This window comes from Lissotriton helveticus, chromosome 9 (genome assembly GCF_964261635.1).
Source record: "Lissotriton helveticus chromosome 9, aLisHel1.1, whole genome shotgun sequence".
Classification (NCBI taxonomy): Eukaryota; Metazoa; Chordata; class Amphibia; order Caudata; family Salamandridae; genus Lissotriton; species Lissotriton helveticus.
The window spans coordinates 224,166,098-224,180,602 of record NC_136070.1 but is presented as its reverse complement, the minus strand read 5'-3'; the positions used below and the strand labels follow the sequence as shown (position 1 = coordinate 224,180,602).

Genomic DNA, 14,505 nt, shown 5'->3' with positions numbered 1-14,505 from the left:
TCTTGCTTATTCAAAGGCCTTGTTTTACATAAGATTGACATACTAAAATTGGCTAGATGGTGGTCCGACCATCCCACTGGCAGAGTTTCCCCCATCGTAATGAACCCTTCCTCCGCAAATATCATATCTAAGATATGACCTTCGATGTGCGTTGGGTCTGTCACCCATTGTGTCAGGCTCAGGTTTGCACAGGACTGAATAAGGTTATTAAATGCCGTATCCATTTTGCCATTGGCCCACAGATTGAAGTCTCCCAAGACCAGGAGCCTGGTGTGGGTAAGGGCCATGTTATTAATTACATCAATCAGTTCTTGCTGTTGTTGTACATTAATTGCCCCCGGTGGCCTATAGCAGATCATACCCGTAAAAGAGTGTCCTGTCTGATCTTTAACAAAGAAGCCCAGTATTTCTGCGCAGGCTATTTCGTCAATATCTAACGGAGAGATCTTCAATATTTCTTTAAAAATGATTCCAGTTCCACCTCCCCGACTCCTGGATCTTGGCTTATGAAAGGCCTTGTATCCCACTGGACAGGCCGATTCCAGTTCTAGCTCTAGTCCTATCTTGGTCCATGTCTCTGTCATAAATACGACATCTAGGTTATGTGTCTCTATCATTAACTGTATCTCTGTGGAGTGCTTAGGAAGCGATCTTACATTAAGCAGACCACAGTTCATGCTGTCCTTTCTCTGTAGCTAACGGCAGTTTACTTTGCGCACCATCATTTTGCCTGTCACTTCTTCCAGTTGAAGTAGGCAACAATTTGCTGGGAAAAGACGTAATCTGTGGAAGAGCTGACTGGCAATTTATGCAGGGGGGTACTTGACCTTGAAGGTGGATATTAGGTGAAAGTCTGGGGCACTTCGCCTTCCCCCTCAGAGGGTCAAGATTCATTAGGGTGTCTGGTATAATGTATCTTCCCTAGGACAGAAGATTCAGGGGGACTGGCCCTGAGCCCAGTCCATTGCCTTTGGCGCGTCCGCTGCGCGACTGCGCCATATCTGCCCTAAATAGAATAAGGCTGGAATTCTATCAGAGGAAAGGCCAGCCACTAGAGCACCTGCCTCAGTACCGCCGGAAGTGAGTATTCCACCCAAGAAATCCTCCGCTCCTCTCCTCCACTCAAACAGCTACAGGGAAGCTGCGGTGGACCGGGAGAGAGGACCGGAGTGCAAATACAGGTAAAAACAGTAGCAGCATGTCATTTTTAAGAACAATGAGCACAATATTAAAAACAATGAAAACGGGGGCTGAAAGATAGCAGCAGTAGTGGAATTACTTTCAGAATGGCAGCGTTTAAAGATTAAAAAGCTCCGAAGTACCAGAAATTAGATTTAAATGGTCGCAGAGCTCGCAACTCTAACCTTTTTGTCAGCTGCGCAACGGCGCCATATCTGCCCTAAATAGAGAGGCTCCACTATATCGTCTATTACTATGTTATCAAGGTAAGAATATATAGAGAAGGACAGGGTTATTCCACATCTGTTTACCTTGACAATGTGGGGCAAATTGCTAATGTGGAGTCAATACGTATGCAGCTCGTTAATAAAGCCTTGGTCATAAAGATTTGATCATTGACAAAGTAGACCCCTTGTTTGGAGGTAAAAAGGGTAGGTGATATGACAACTAAGGAATGAATGATGGTCGGGTAATCCTTTTGGGCTGGTAGGAGAGAAGAATGTAGTATCCAAGTACATGCATTCTAGATAGACATTTATAATGCCACATGAACTGCTGCTACTTATGTCCATGTAAGAAGCCATTGCGAGGATGCCTAGGAGATCCTCTGAATAAAACCATGATGAGTTAAATGTCACAGGTAACATTGAAGGTCAAAAGGGAGTACTTCTGGGCACCAGCATGAAGATCCTCTTTATAAGAGCACTGGCAAACAAAAGTGTAAGATCGAGGGAGAAATTTACTTTTTTAACTGTCTTTCAGTGATATACACCACAAGAAATACCACCAAATATGGTGTTTGTCTGAAAATAAAACTCATGTTAAATATTGCTCAATTCTCAGACTTTCTGGATAGGTGTACTTTATTGTACAGCGAGTAAGAGAGGCTCAAGGCACTTTACACATTGAGGTGGGGGAAGACCAAGATAGAAAGAAAACGGTTGAACAAGCCGAAACGAGATGGAGAGTTGCTGTGCCGAGGAAAACACTGAGGAGGAGAGCTGGTGGTGGCCTTTTGGTATGTAGGCACTGAATGATGATTGCAGCCCAAAGGAAGGGATTTGACTAGGGAACTAGCCAACGTTAGTAGGCTTTGGCCAATTGACACCTCAACCCGTTGCCTTTTTATTTACTGAACCTTTAGCATCCTCACATAACAATTCAAGAATAATATTTAATATTTATTTTGCATCACAAAGATCATTTTACTGCTAATGTCTCAGGGCATCAGTATTTACATAGGTGCTTCAGTTGGCATGTGCTCCAAGGTTATTCTTCCAGCTGATGGATTTGTACCTGGAGCATTGATACCATCTAATAATTTTCAGATATCCTTTTTCTTTACAGTGGTGGTCTGCTAGCTCATGCCAACTTAATTTGAAACCGTTTCAATGAAATTCCCTTCAATAAACGGTTCCCTGGTCTGGGCTTGGAAAAGAGCATAGGAAACACCATGCCTCATGTGCCCTTTTCAATGTATTTCTCTCCTAAGAAGTTACTGATTTCTACAAGTACGCCAGTCCATAGAACAACTGTTTTATAAAATATGTTTTTTTTTTTCAGTTACCATCACAAAAAGAGCACACTGATAAAGTTGTGCAACATTTACCTTAGGTTTGTCTCTCCCCTGGATTGTAGCTTGTTTACCTTCTTTTTGATTGGATGACTTGTATTGTGCCCTGCTTACATTTTGTGCACTGTTTTTTGCTTTAACTTTTTCATGCAACACTCCATGTGAGTATGTGTTGTCTCGCTTTCTCTTCGGTGCTGCTTCCCCACAGAAACCCGCCCCACCCCGCTCTCTATATTGATCCTTCCTCCCAACCCAGCTGGACCATTGCTACCCCATCACTCTTGGATTTCTGTCGTTTTAACATTTTTACACCCACTCTCCCAAATAAGCTTGTCTATTGTTTCCCCTATTCATCACCTCTTAGAATTAGTCCTGCCCACCTGTGCCACTATTTCACGTCCTCTCCACGACTCTTTCCTTTTAAATAAAATAAAATATTATTTGGAGGACCATCAAGCTTCAATTTGTGGCCAGTTCGCTCCTTTCTCATCTGAAAAAATAAATGCCCTGTGGCACACTTTTCATACTTTTTAATTTTGTCGCTCCAACATGGGTGTCCTCCATCTTGCAATAATAAACTGAACAAAAAATAAAATTGCTGCCCTGGCATGACACTATGACATTGTGTCCACAGTACCATCATGACGCAACTCATGCTTTCCTGGAAACACACGTATTTGTAGTTCTCATTGTTTTATTTTCATTTTGCCAATGCTGTTTTGCGTCAGCAAACTTGCATTTTGGAGCTTATTTACAAGCCCCTTGCGCTGCTGGTTCGTCACTTTTTTGTGACGCAACGGCGGTGCAACCTACTGCCCCATATTTAGAAGGACACTTAAAGCCACTCTGCATGGCTTTTCGTATCCTTGTAAATATGGCCACTTTACAACCAACACTTTGCGTGAAAGGGGCGTGCAATGGGTGTTGCTGTCGGAGTTCCCACGCAACACCCATTCTTTTGCTGCATTTCCAGATTTACGAGAAATCATAAACCTGGAAATTAGTCAGAATGCTATGCCTCCCAAGGGGAGGCATAGCGAGGCGCACTGAGGAGAAATGTATTCATTTCTCATCGTTTATTTCCTCTTTCTATGCATGCGGCATTCTGCAGCACACATAAAACGAGGAAATCCCCTCTTGTAATAGTTTATGTGCAGTAAGGAACACCTTACTGCACAAAAACAATCATTAAAAAAAATGACGTTTTGTAGTTTCTATGTGTGCTAATGCAGCACACAGACGATTCAAAACGCCATTTCTGATTGATTATGTGCAGGAAGGGACACCTTCCTGCACGTAAACAATCATTCCCTTGAGGCAGGCATCCTTGCACCTTGGTTCAAGGGGGCCTGCGTCAGGGTATGGCAGCTAATTGTGCGCCAGTGCAGGGGAGAGCAAAGGGCTCCGTCATATTGTTGTAGTTATGACACATCCTTGTGCTTCGGACTTAACGAGGCGCAGGCAAATGGCTTGCAGCACCGCGCTGCATCAATTCTTTGTAAATAAGGCCCTTCATTTTTTTTGTGCTTTTTGCTGATGCACAACAACATCAACAGAAAGCACTGGCAAAGCCAAAATGCAAAGTAAAACTATTGAAAAAGAAAACCTATTGGCTTTGACAATGCTTGTTCCATAGACATCTCTGTTGCATAACCATCAGAGCATTTTCAACTTCCTCAACCAAGGATACCACAAGTGCTGCATTGGGGGATTTCCAAGTCATTGCAATTAGTCTTTTGGCCAGAAGAAAAGAAAGACCATCAAATCTACATGCCAGCTTTCTCTTAGCAGGCATAGACATTCTACCAAAAAGGTAATATTCTCTCAATGTGCCAAAAAGTGCCCTGCCTTTCTTGGCATCTGGGACAGTCATCCTTTGAGGCCAGAATATTTTACACCGACATTTTGGGGTTTGCTCAAAATTGTTAAATTGCATATCTTTTTTTTTTTTTTTCAGAACAAAATTTTATTAGTTTTTATAAGCTGACAGAATACAGGAAATAGATCACCGCTCCCTAAGAATCAGAGAGGCAGTGCGTTCATAAAAGGATCTTGTTCAGATATATTCAGTCAACATTCCCCCCGTGTCCCACCCTCCGCCACCCCACCCGGTACCCTCCCACCTCCCCGCACGGTGTCAACAGTGTCCATCAAGAGGAACTTAGCAATTAGAAGAGCCTCATGTGTACCTCTTCACCCAGAGTCAGGTCGGGCACGATCTATGTCGGTGGCCCGAGGCGCCGGGGGGTCCAGCCGTAGGCCCCGGTATTCCGCCCACTTCTTCCAGACCTTAAAATGTTTCGTAGGGCGCCCCCTAGCCTCAAATATTGGGCGTTCCAATCCCATATTATAGTCTAAGCCCCGTTTCCATACTTCCAGCAACGGGGCTCGAGGTGCCTTCCAGGCCCGGGCGATATCTCTTTTGGCCACGACTAGGCCCAATAGGAGCAGATGGCGTTTATACACATTCCCCCCCACTCGTTCCATAACATGCAGGAGGCCCAACTTCGGTGAACGGGAAAGCTCCCAGCCCAGCACCTCCTCCAGGCAATCCCACACTCCGGACCAGAATCTCTGCAGTCGCACACACTCCCACACCGTATGAAGAAAGGAACCCGTCTCACTTCCACATCGCAGGCACTCCGGGGAGTCTATCAGCCCCGCCTTCCACAGTCGTTCCCTCGTATAATATGCCCTATGGAGGTACTTAAATTGAATAAAACGCAAGCGCATCGCAATCGAAGCACCCCTGGGGGCCTCAAGGGCTTCTCTCCAGTCCTTCTCCTCCAACCTCCCCAGCTCTCCCTCCCACAACAGTCGCAGTTTATCAAGGGACGGGGAACAGTGGGTAACCAACGTTTGATATATGCTAGATATTTTTTTGGTTTCCAATTCCCCCATGAATAGTTTAGCTTCCAGGGGACTGAACTCCGGTAGAGAGATCAAGTCCGCTATAGCGGGGGTCAGGGCGTGTCGGAGCTGTAGGTATCGAAAAAATTGAGACTGAGGCATATCATATTCGTCTCGCAGAGCCTGAAAGGATTTAAGGACCGAACCCTTCATGACGTGGCCCAGCGCAGAGACGCCGATAGCGTCCCAGCCCTCAAAGCCACGCAGGGACGCTAGAGCCGGCAATCTCCCATTGTGCCACAGCGGGGTCTCCCCCGTCAGCTTGTTCCACCATCCCATGCGTTTGAGCGCCTCGTGCCACACCCGAAACACCGTCTGGGTGACCGCCGGGAGTCTTCTCCTGAGGGCCGCCGAGTATAAGACAGTATGGAGCGTGTGCGGATCCATCAGGTATCTCTCCAGAGCATAGGTCGGGTCGCCCCGATCCCCATACCACCAGTCATTGAGGACCAGCAGGTGCGAAGCTTGGTAATAAGACTGGACGTCTGAAGTAGCCAGCCCCCCACAATATGTTGAGAGGAAGCAGGTGCGGAGTGCCACCCTCACTGTCCCCCCTGTCCATAAGAACCGACCCAGAGCCGAGTTCACTTGTCGAAACCATTGCGGCGAAATAGGATACGGGTGATTCTGAAGTTGGTACAGGATACGGGGCAGAGCTACCATCTTAAAGATGGCCAAGCGTCCATAGACATTAAGGGGCATCCTGGACCATATGAGCATATCCGACCGTATTTTATCCCACACGGGGAGCACATTGCGGGTCCACGAGACTCCCGGCACATCAGTCAGAAAGACTCCGAGATATTTCAGGCCTCCCGTCGCCACCTGGAGGGCCGAAGCCCAAGGACCCAGGGCGCCGCCACCTCCCAGGGCCCACAGTTTCGACTTCTGCACATTGAGCGTGAGACCGGACACCTCGCCGAAGATGCGCATGATCTCCAGGACTCTAGGACCGGATCTGTTCAGGTCCGTAATAAAGAAGAGGACATCGTCCGCATAAAGCGCAATTCTGTCGGACGGGCCCCCCGTCCATTCAACCCCACGCAGCTGTGCATCCACTCTCACCCACGCCGCCAGTGGCTCCATCGCCAGAGCAAACAGGTACGGTGAGAGGGGGCATCCCTGCCGGGTACCCCTGCCTATCAGAAATGAACCGGATACTACTCCCGCTACCCTCACCGCCGCCGTCAAGTCAGTATATAGTAAATGAATGTAGGACAGGAAACGCGGGCCCAAATTGAGGCGGAGAAGGAGCGCCCGGAGATACTGCCAGCTCAGGGAGTCAAACGCCCTATCTATATCTGCTAGTAAAAGGGCCGCTGGGATACCCGCCGCCTCCTCCACTAACTGCGCACGTCGGATGTTATGTCGCGTCGCTCTATGGGGCATAAAACCAGCCTGGTCGGGGTGAACCAGGTCCGTAATGTAGGGGAGAAGGTGCTTTGCCAAGGCCTTGGCCAACACCTTCGCCTCAAAGTTAAGCAAGGAGATCGGACGATACGACTCAGGGCGATCCGGCGGCCTCCCCGGTTTGCAAAAGACCACCACGTGTCGCCAGTCTGTCGGCAGACACCCACAGTCCCTTGCCGCCTCCAGAGCCTTCCTGTAACGCATCCCCAGTTGGAGATTAAACGTTTTCATGAATTCACATGGGAAGCCGTTAGGCCCAGGGGCCTTTCCAGACTTCAGCTCACCCAGAGCCTCCCCCAGCCGACAACGGGAGATCCAGACGGGCACGATCTTCGTCCGAGAGCGCCCGGGGCGGGAGGTCTGCCAGGAATTTGTCAATCTCTTCCGCCGGGAGAGACTCCCGGGGGGCATATAGTGTCGCGTAGTACTGCGCAAAGGTTTCGGCCAGGACCGTAGGGGCCACAATAGGACCACCCATTTCGTCCCGGAGCCCCGGCAGGGGTTGGGCCTGAAAGGTACCCTGGCACAGCCTGTAGAGCATCGTGCTGGATTTGTCCCCCATTGATAAATTCTACTCTGTGTAGCTAGCGAAACCTGGCGGGCCTCATCCAATAATAAGGAGGAGTACACCTGCTGATGATAGAGCAACTCCCCCACTGCGTCATCACTACCACCCGACGTGCTTTCCGCTTCTCGGCTACGGACCCGACTTGCCGCCTCCGCGAGGGCCAACTTGTGGGCCCTACGGTTCGCTGCGCACCACGCGATGTCTACTCCGCGGAGCACCGGCTTCAGGGCCTCCCACTGGGTCATGGCGTCCGTTTCCGGGCCATCATTCTCAGTCCAGTAATGCGCTATCGCCTCCCTCATGTGAGACTGGTAGTCATCACGCTGCAGGTGCCACGTAGAGAGGCGCCAACGAAACGACTGCCGCTTCGCATCTAAAAGCAGCGTCAAGGAAATCGGAGAATGGTCGGACAGGCCCCTCGGAAGTATTGAGGTAGAGCCCACTCTCCCTATCCAGGGCTGGGGGACAAAGAGGTAGTCGAGGCGAGAGAAGGATTTATGGACTGCAGAGACAAATGTGTACTCACGACTACATGCATGCTGGTATCGCCAAGCATCTATCCAACCCATCCCCTGCACCATTCTGCTCAGTTTCGTGGCAGCCTCAGGCAGCAGACCCACCCCAGGCCTATAACGGTCCAATCTTCCATTCATCACATCATTCCAGTCCCCACCCATGATAGTCAACACATGTGGAATTTCGGCCCAAACATCAAACAGTCGCTCTATCAGGGCCTCTTGCAGCGGGGGTGGGGCATAAACACTGCCAAACACCATGGGCTCATCACCCACCATACCCTTGACCAAAGCAAACCGACCATGCGCATCCAGCCACTGTGTCTCGTGTGTATATCGTACTCTGCGGTGAATCAAAATCGCAACCCCTCTGGACCCCCTCGCAAACCCCGCGTGGAACACCTGGTCGAATCCATATCTACGCAGGCTAAGGGTTTTGGTGCCCATAAGGTGGGTTTCCTGAAGGAGCAAAACATCCGCCTTCTCTTTCTTCCCCATTCGTAGCACCGCACCCCTCTTAATTTTATCGAGCACCCCTCGCACATTCCAGCTCAAAATGCGTAATGAAGCTCGAGGGGGTTCCATCTCCTGACCATCAACCGCCATCAATAGGCCAGAACTGCAAACTGTCGGGCATCAGAGGCCACACACTTACAGACACCAACCTCCCGACTTCCGTAGACACCGTGCATAAACTAATTCTACCCCCCCCAACGCCCCCCCACCCCCTCCCCCCCTACCTACCCCCCAACCCACCCCCCCTTCCTCAAACTGTGACAACAACCCCCCTCCCACCCCCACCCCATACCTCAGCAACATTGAAGTACCTGTCGCGGCGCAGGCAGTGTCGAACCCCCAACGGGAGGCCAGATACTCACTGCTCCAATGGATCCCTCCCAACTACCCACTAAGCGTCAAACAACTCCCACCCAACGCGAGGGAACGAACTCCGGGAGAGGGCCCGCTCTCTCTCGAGCGTCTCCCGACCCACAATCCACCCACCTACAAACTATCATGTAGAAACAGTTCAAGTGGCATGTCCGTAATCCGCATCTGCCCCCCCCTCACCACCATGGAGCCTTCTCGGCCCCTTCGGGCCTTAACAGTAGCCAAGTATAATGCGGCACAGGGTCTCAAGATTTCAGGGGGGAGGAGGTTGGCGCATCTGCCTCCTCCTCCGGCTCCTCTTGGGGAGGCGGGCGCTTCTTGGAACGCGACCTCCAGTTGCTCCTGCTGCGTGATCTGCGTGGCGTCTTCTTAGGTTCCGTCGTGGATGACGAGTCCGAGCCCCGTCTCGGCGGGGTATGCACCTTAACACGCACTGTTTCATCTGTCCACTCAAATACTTCCTACGGAGAATTAAAAAATTGAGTGCGAGATTGAAATACCACTCTCAGCCGGGCCGGATAGAGCAGGGCATAGGGGATTTGCAATTCCCGTAGGCGTGCCTTCGCTGCAGTGAAAGATTGCCGCTGCTGCTGGACCAGTCTAGTGTAGTCGGGGAAGATGAGGATTTTGTGGTTATCGAACATGAGAGGGTCCTTGGCGCGGGCCTGTCGCAAGATAGTGTCCCTGTCGTGATAGTTGAGCAGTTTGGCTATCACCGCGCGGGGACGAGCACCGGTAGGCGGCTTCGGGAGTAAAGCACGATGCGCTCGCTCTATGACGAAGCAGCGCGACATGGAGTCCGGCGGAAGCCAACCCTCCAGCCACTGAGTCAAAAACACCTCCATGTTCCCCTTCTCGCAGTCCTCCGGAAAGCCTACAAAGCGCAAGTTATTTCTTCTGGCCCGTCCTTCCGCGTCCTCCACTCGTAGCGCCAGGCCTTTTTGGATCCCCTCCATGGCGGCTACCTTCTTCTTGAGGATCACCACGTCGTCTTCCACTTCCGTAATCCTGGTCTCAGTTTCGGTGATACGGGCCACCGCGTTGCGTAGATCCTGTTGAAGCAGGGTAACATCTGCTCCGACCGCCCCTATCTTAGCGTCCAACATGTCCCTTGATTGCGTGATTGCCGCCATCAATGCCGCATTGTCGGGTCCGGAGCCCTGGTGACCCCCGGTGGCCCCGGCACCCCCACTCGGCCCAGCGAATTTATCCACCGGGCCCTGCTTCGAAGGGCCCCCGCTGTTGTCTCCCCTAGTCATGGCGCACTCCGGGCCCTCGACGATTCGCTAGGGAGACCGGGATCCAATGGCAGCCCCAACCGTCCACGTGGAGGCCAAGGATAGGCACCTCCCAGTCAGGCCGGCGCGGACCAAGGCACCCCGACGATTGCTCCAATGTCACTGCCCTCACAGTCCCAAGAATCAAGCCAACCTCGTGTTAGAGCCAGCGGGCGGAGCGCGGCAATGTCCTCAGCCTCATGTATCTCCAGCCGCTGCCCAGGTTGCACACCGCACTTCCCGGAGGAGATGCCAAGGCGTTCGCTAAGTAGTAGCCAGACGCTCCTAAGGACCGTCCCTCCCTGCCAGTGTAGGCCACCGCGGCCCGGCACAACCGCCGAAGGATGAGTCCTGTCCCTCCAGGACCGGTGCCCCCGGGAACCGGCACAGGACAGCCAAACGATGCAGAGAGGGGGGAGCGGGGGGGGAGGGGAAAGCGAGGGACGGAAGGGCAGCCGCCCCCTGGTGCTCCAAGGCCCCCAAGCCCCGCGGTCCGAGTCAGCCGCCGAACGGGGCCGGGGTCGGCCTCCGGAGCGTCCCCTCCCCCACTAGGCCTCACACCACGCCATCACCCCTTACTTGTTCGAGCACCGTCCGTGCTCCGGGCGCTCCGCCCGCAAATCACTGGTCCCGCAGCCTCATCGGCCTCCACACTGCGCGCACGCCAGTCGCCGGTCTCTCGGCAGGGGCGGCACTTGTTGCCCCGGCCTCCCCGGCGTCGCCTCACTTCCGGGCGGGCCGCTCTCAAAATCTAGGCCCCGGCTCCGGATGTTCCGTGTAGGCCTCACCGCCGCCACAGCTCCACACCGCCGAAGGAGGCAGAAGACAGCAAGCTAGGGCGCTCAAACCGCCGTCGAGTCGTCCCCTTCTGCTCCCGCGGACAGCCACACACTTTGGGGCAGAATCAGGTCGGGGAACGCAGGATAGCTTCAAGGATGGTTAGCGGCGGGACGGAGCTCGTTTAAGCCACGTCCGCCATGCTTGCCGTCTTGGCCACGCCCCCAATTGCATATCTTTAAAGCTGGCATTCCACAAGACATTAGCAAGAATGATCTACGACATTCCTGGTATAAATCAACAATCATTCCCATCTTCAAAAAAGAGTCATAGAGAAGACCCTTTTGGTTATTGAGGATACATTCGCAATTGACTGATAACCTGGACAAACGGTGGCACATATTATCCGATGCACAGTACAGTTTTAGAGTGTGTTCAGGAGCTGTGGATCAGTATTTGAATTTGCATTTAATTGTTAATTAATATACAGTGGCTACTAAAGGTCCCCTACATATGGCTTTTATGGATCTAAGTGCTGCCTTTGATCAGGTTAATAGGAACTATTTATCTGGATTATTATGCTGAACTTGAGTGTTGAGGTCAACATTGTTCACTGTTTGTGTATTTTGCACTTGGATTTATCTGCCTTTGGTAGATATGGCGAAAATGGCTAATGCATTAAGCACTTTAACCTTAAGCGGGGTGTGAGTCAGGATTGCATTGATACACCCTTTTTATTTACATTAAATGGCCGACTGTTAAGGAGCTACTGCTGGGAGCTCTCAGGCTAGGGATTGCCATATTGCGTAAATCCCCAACAAAACCCATCTATTGTGCCTTGGTTTACACTCCCTGACCCCGAAACATAGGTTTCTCATGTCCTTTAGGATAGCCCTGTTATGTATACTCCATTATACATACAACATCCCATCCACACAACTAGACAAATTCTAAACAGGTGACCTTCTACCTAATAGCTTGCTCCTGTCTCTTCGACACCAGGCTCTTACAGCTAGATTCATCATTATCCCGTTTTGCGAGTCCTTAATAGCGATTCATAAGGAATCGCTATTAAGGACTTGCAAAACGGGATTCATGTAGGAATTGCAAAAAATATTGCGATTCCTACATCTTCCTTATTTGCGTTTAGCAAATTGCTAATCGCAAATAAGGAATAACTTCCCATTCATTCCTATGGGCCTACAGACCCATAGGAATGAATGGGGAGTTATTCCTTATTTGCGATTAGCAATTTGCTAATCGCAAATAAGGATGCGATTTCAAGGGAGCCAGGGGTGTCCAAAGGACACCCTGTAGCACCCCTGAAATGCAAATTTACACAGGTGTTGCGCACACACATGTCCAAAGGACATGTGTGTGTGTAACATGCAACTGAGAAAAATGCACTAAAGTGCTTATTTCTATTTTTTCGCTATTTACCACGAAGTCAGACTTTGTGGTAAATAGCGGCCAAAAATTGCGAATTCGCAATTTAAAAATGGTTAATGAATTGCATTTAAGGAATCTCAAATAGAGATTCCTTAAATGCAATTCCTCGCAAATATGCGATTTCGCAAATAGCGATTTTTGCATTTGGGATGATGAATCCCCAATGCAAAAAATGCGCTCGCGAAGGGCCAGATTCCGAGAATCTGGCCCTTTGCGAGCCGATTTTTCGTTCATGAATCTAGCTGTATGTCTTCTATGAGAATCCCTGTACATGGCATACATAAACATGTCCCCAGGCACGCAGATTTATGTTGTATAAGGGTCACTACTTTTTTTCATCCTTGTCCAACAGCCAGCTGTGCATGATTGCACTTGTTTAGAAAAGCATCAGGGATGCTTTTCAAAACATTTATGATTGTTTTCAAAACATCCATGGTTGTTTTAAAAACATATCGATTCTAGTGAAAACCCTGGAGTGACCACCTTAGTATAACAGACTCTCACTCCCCCCTACAAATTAGAAGAGAATTCCTTCCAAGCTGAGAATGGGGTCCTGCATGCCGAATCTCCGACAAGCAGCAGTCTAACTGCCCTTGCGGGTTGTCATCCTCGACGCAGAAACAGGGTCCTTCATTCCAAACCATCAGGTTAGGGGTCTGATTCATCCCTAAGGGTTTCTTGGCTGCCCATACATACACCAACACATCTAGGTTAAGCTAGGTACATTTTAGCAAATTACTTAGGACGCGCATTTTAGGAATATGCTAGTGCTACTTTTTTATCAGAAATTTTTCTGTTAATCTTATTAGCACTATGGTAGAAATGTATCTACTATTCACTATATTGGTACTAGAAATCTCTTTTGTATGCTTCTGTCTCCTGGTTGTTGCAGCACATATGTTTTACACGAGGCTGTCTCTTGACCAATACATTCTTATTTAAAACTCCTATTTGCCATTGTGTGTGTTTTCTGAGAGAAAGCAAGCACGAGTGTCTGAGCAAAACGTCAAAGGCCAGCTGAGGAGGGAGCTGTGTGAGGACCAGTCCGCTCTAACGCCAAAAAGAGCCAAATTATGAGGCGAACAGTTGGTTGAAGCTCTGTGACCACTACACTTATAAATTGAATCCAGTTATAGAAGTGCTGTCTATATCCGCTTTGTGCGCCATTTAAAGTATTTCCGGTCGACCTCAATTAAAGATTGGTCTTCCCTCTTTTAAATTGAAGATAATTATTTCTCAAGAAAAACTCAAGTCCTGAAGATGACCGTAAAATAATGTATCGGTCGAAACGCCGTCAACGCTTTTCTGTGGCTTAAAATGTACTAAGGACACAGTATTTATGTTTATGTTGTTCCTTTATTTTGATGTGTAGTTCTGTTGCCACACGTCTGGTTTGTATGTTTTTCCCTTTTGTACACCAGCGTCCTTTTGTCTTGAGCTGATTTGTATGTTTATGAATTTTTTAATATTTACTGAAACTTGTTATAATAAATATCTGATTTTGTTACTAGCAATTTGTCTAGAAGGGCTTCTTTATCACTATTTCACTTTTTCGTTTCACAAATTATTGGATGTATCCCCAATTTTAATGTTTTCTTTCCCTGAACCTCTTTGTTAGATATACTTAGCAAAACGTACTGCACTGTTTTCCACGATCCCTGAGGAATCAGGGTTTTCATGTTCAGTGGTTGCCAGAGACGACCTACTCCACTGTAGAATCCAGGGGGGTGATTGTGGCACTGTAGAGCTAGGTGGTCTAATGGCTGACATATTCTGTGGGGGTGTCCGAAATCGCTTGGGATGCCAAGCCTTCAGTTTAGGTAATCCAAAACACGCAGGTCCTGCGGGACTCCTAGGAACTACACTTCCCCGGTGTGGGTGCAATGAGGTAAGGTGGACGCGTGCACTATAAAGCAGGTCTGCTGCCGCCTGGACTGGTGGCTCCCTCCCTGCCAGCCC

General features: G+C 49.6%; 1 protein-coding gene across 7 annotated transcripts in view; it reads left to right on the top strand.

The window, feature by feature from the left end:
* Nucleotides 1–14,505, top strand: part of MIA2 (MIA SH3 domain ER export factor 2) — a 626,403-nt gene that overhangs the window by 11,493 nt on the left and 600,405 nt on the right. The window lies entirely within an intron of this gene.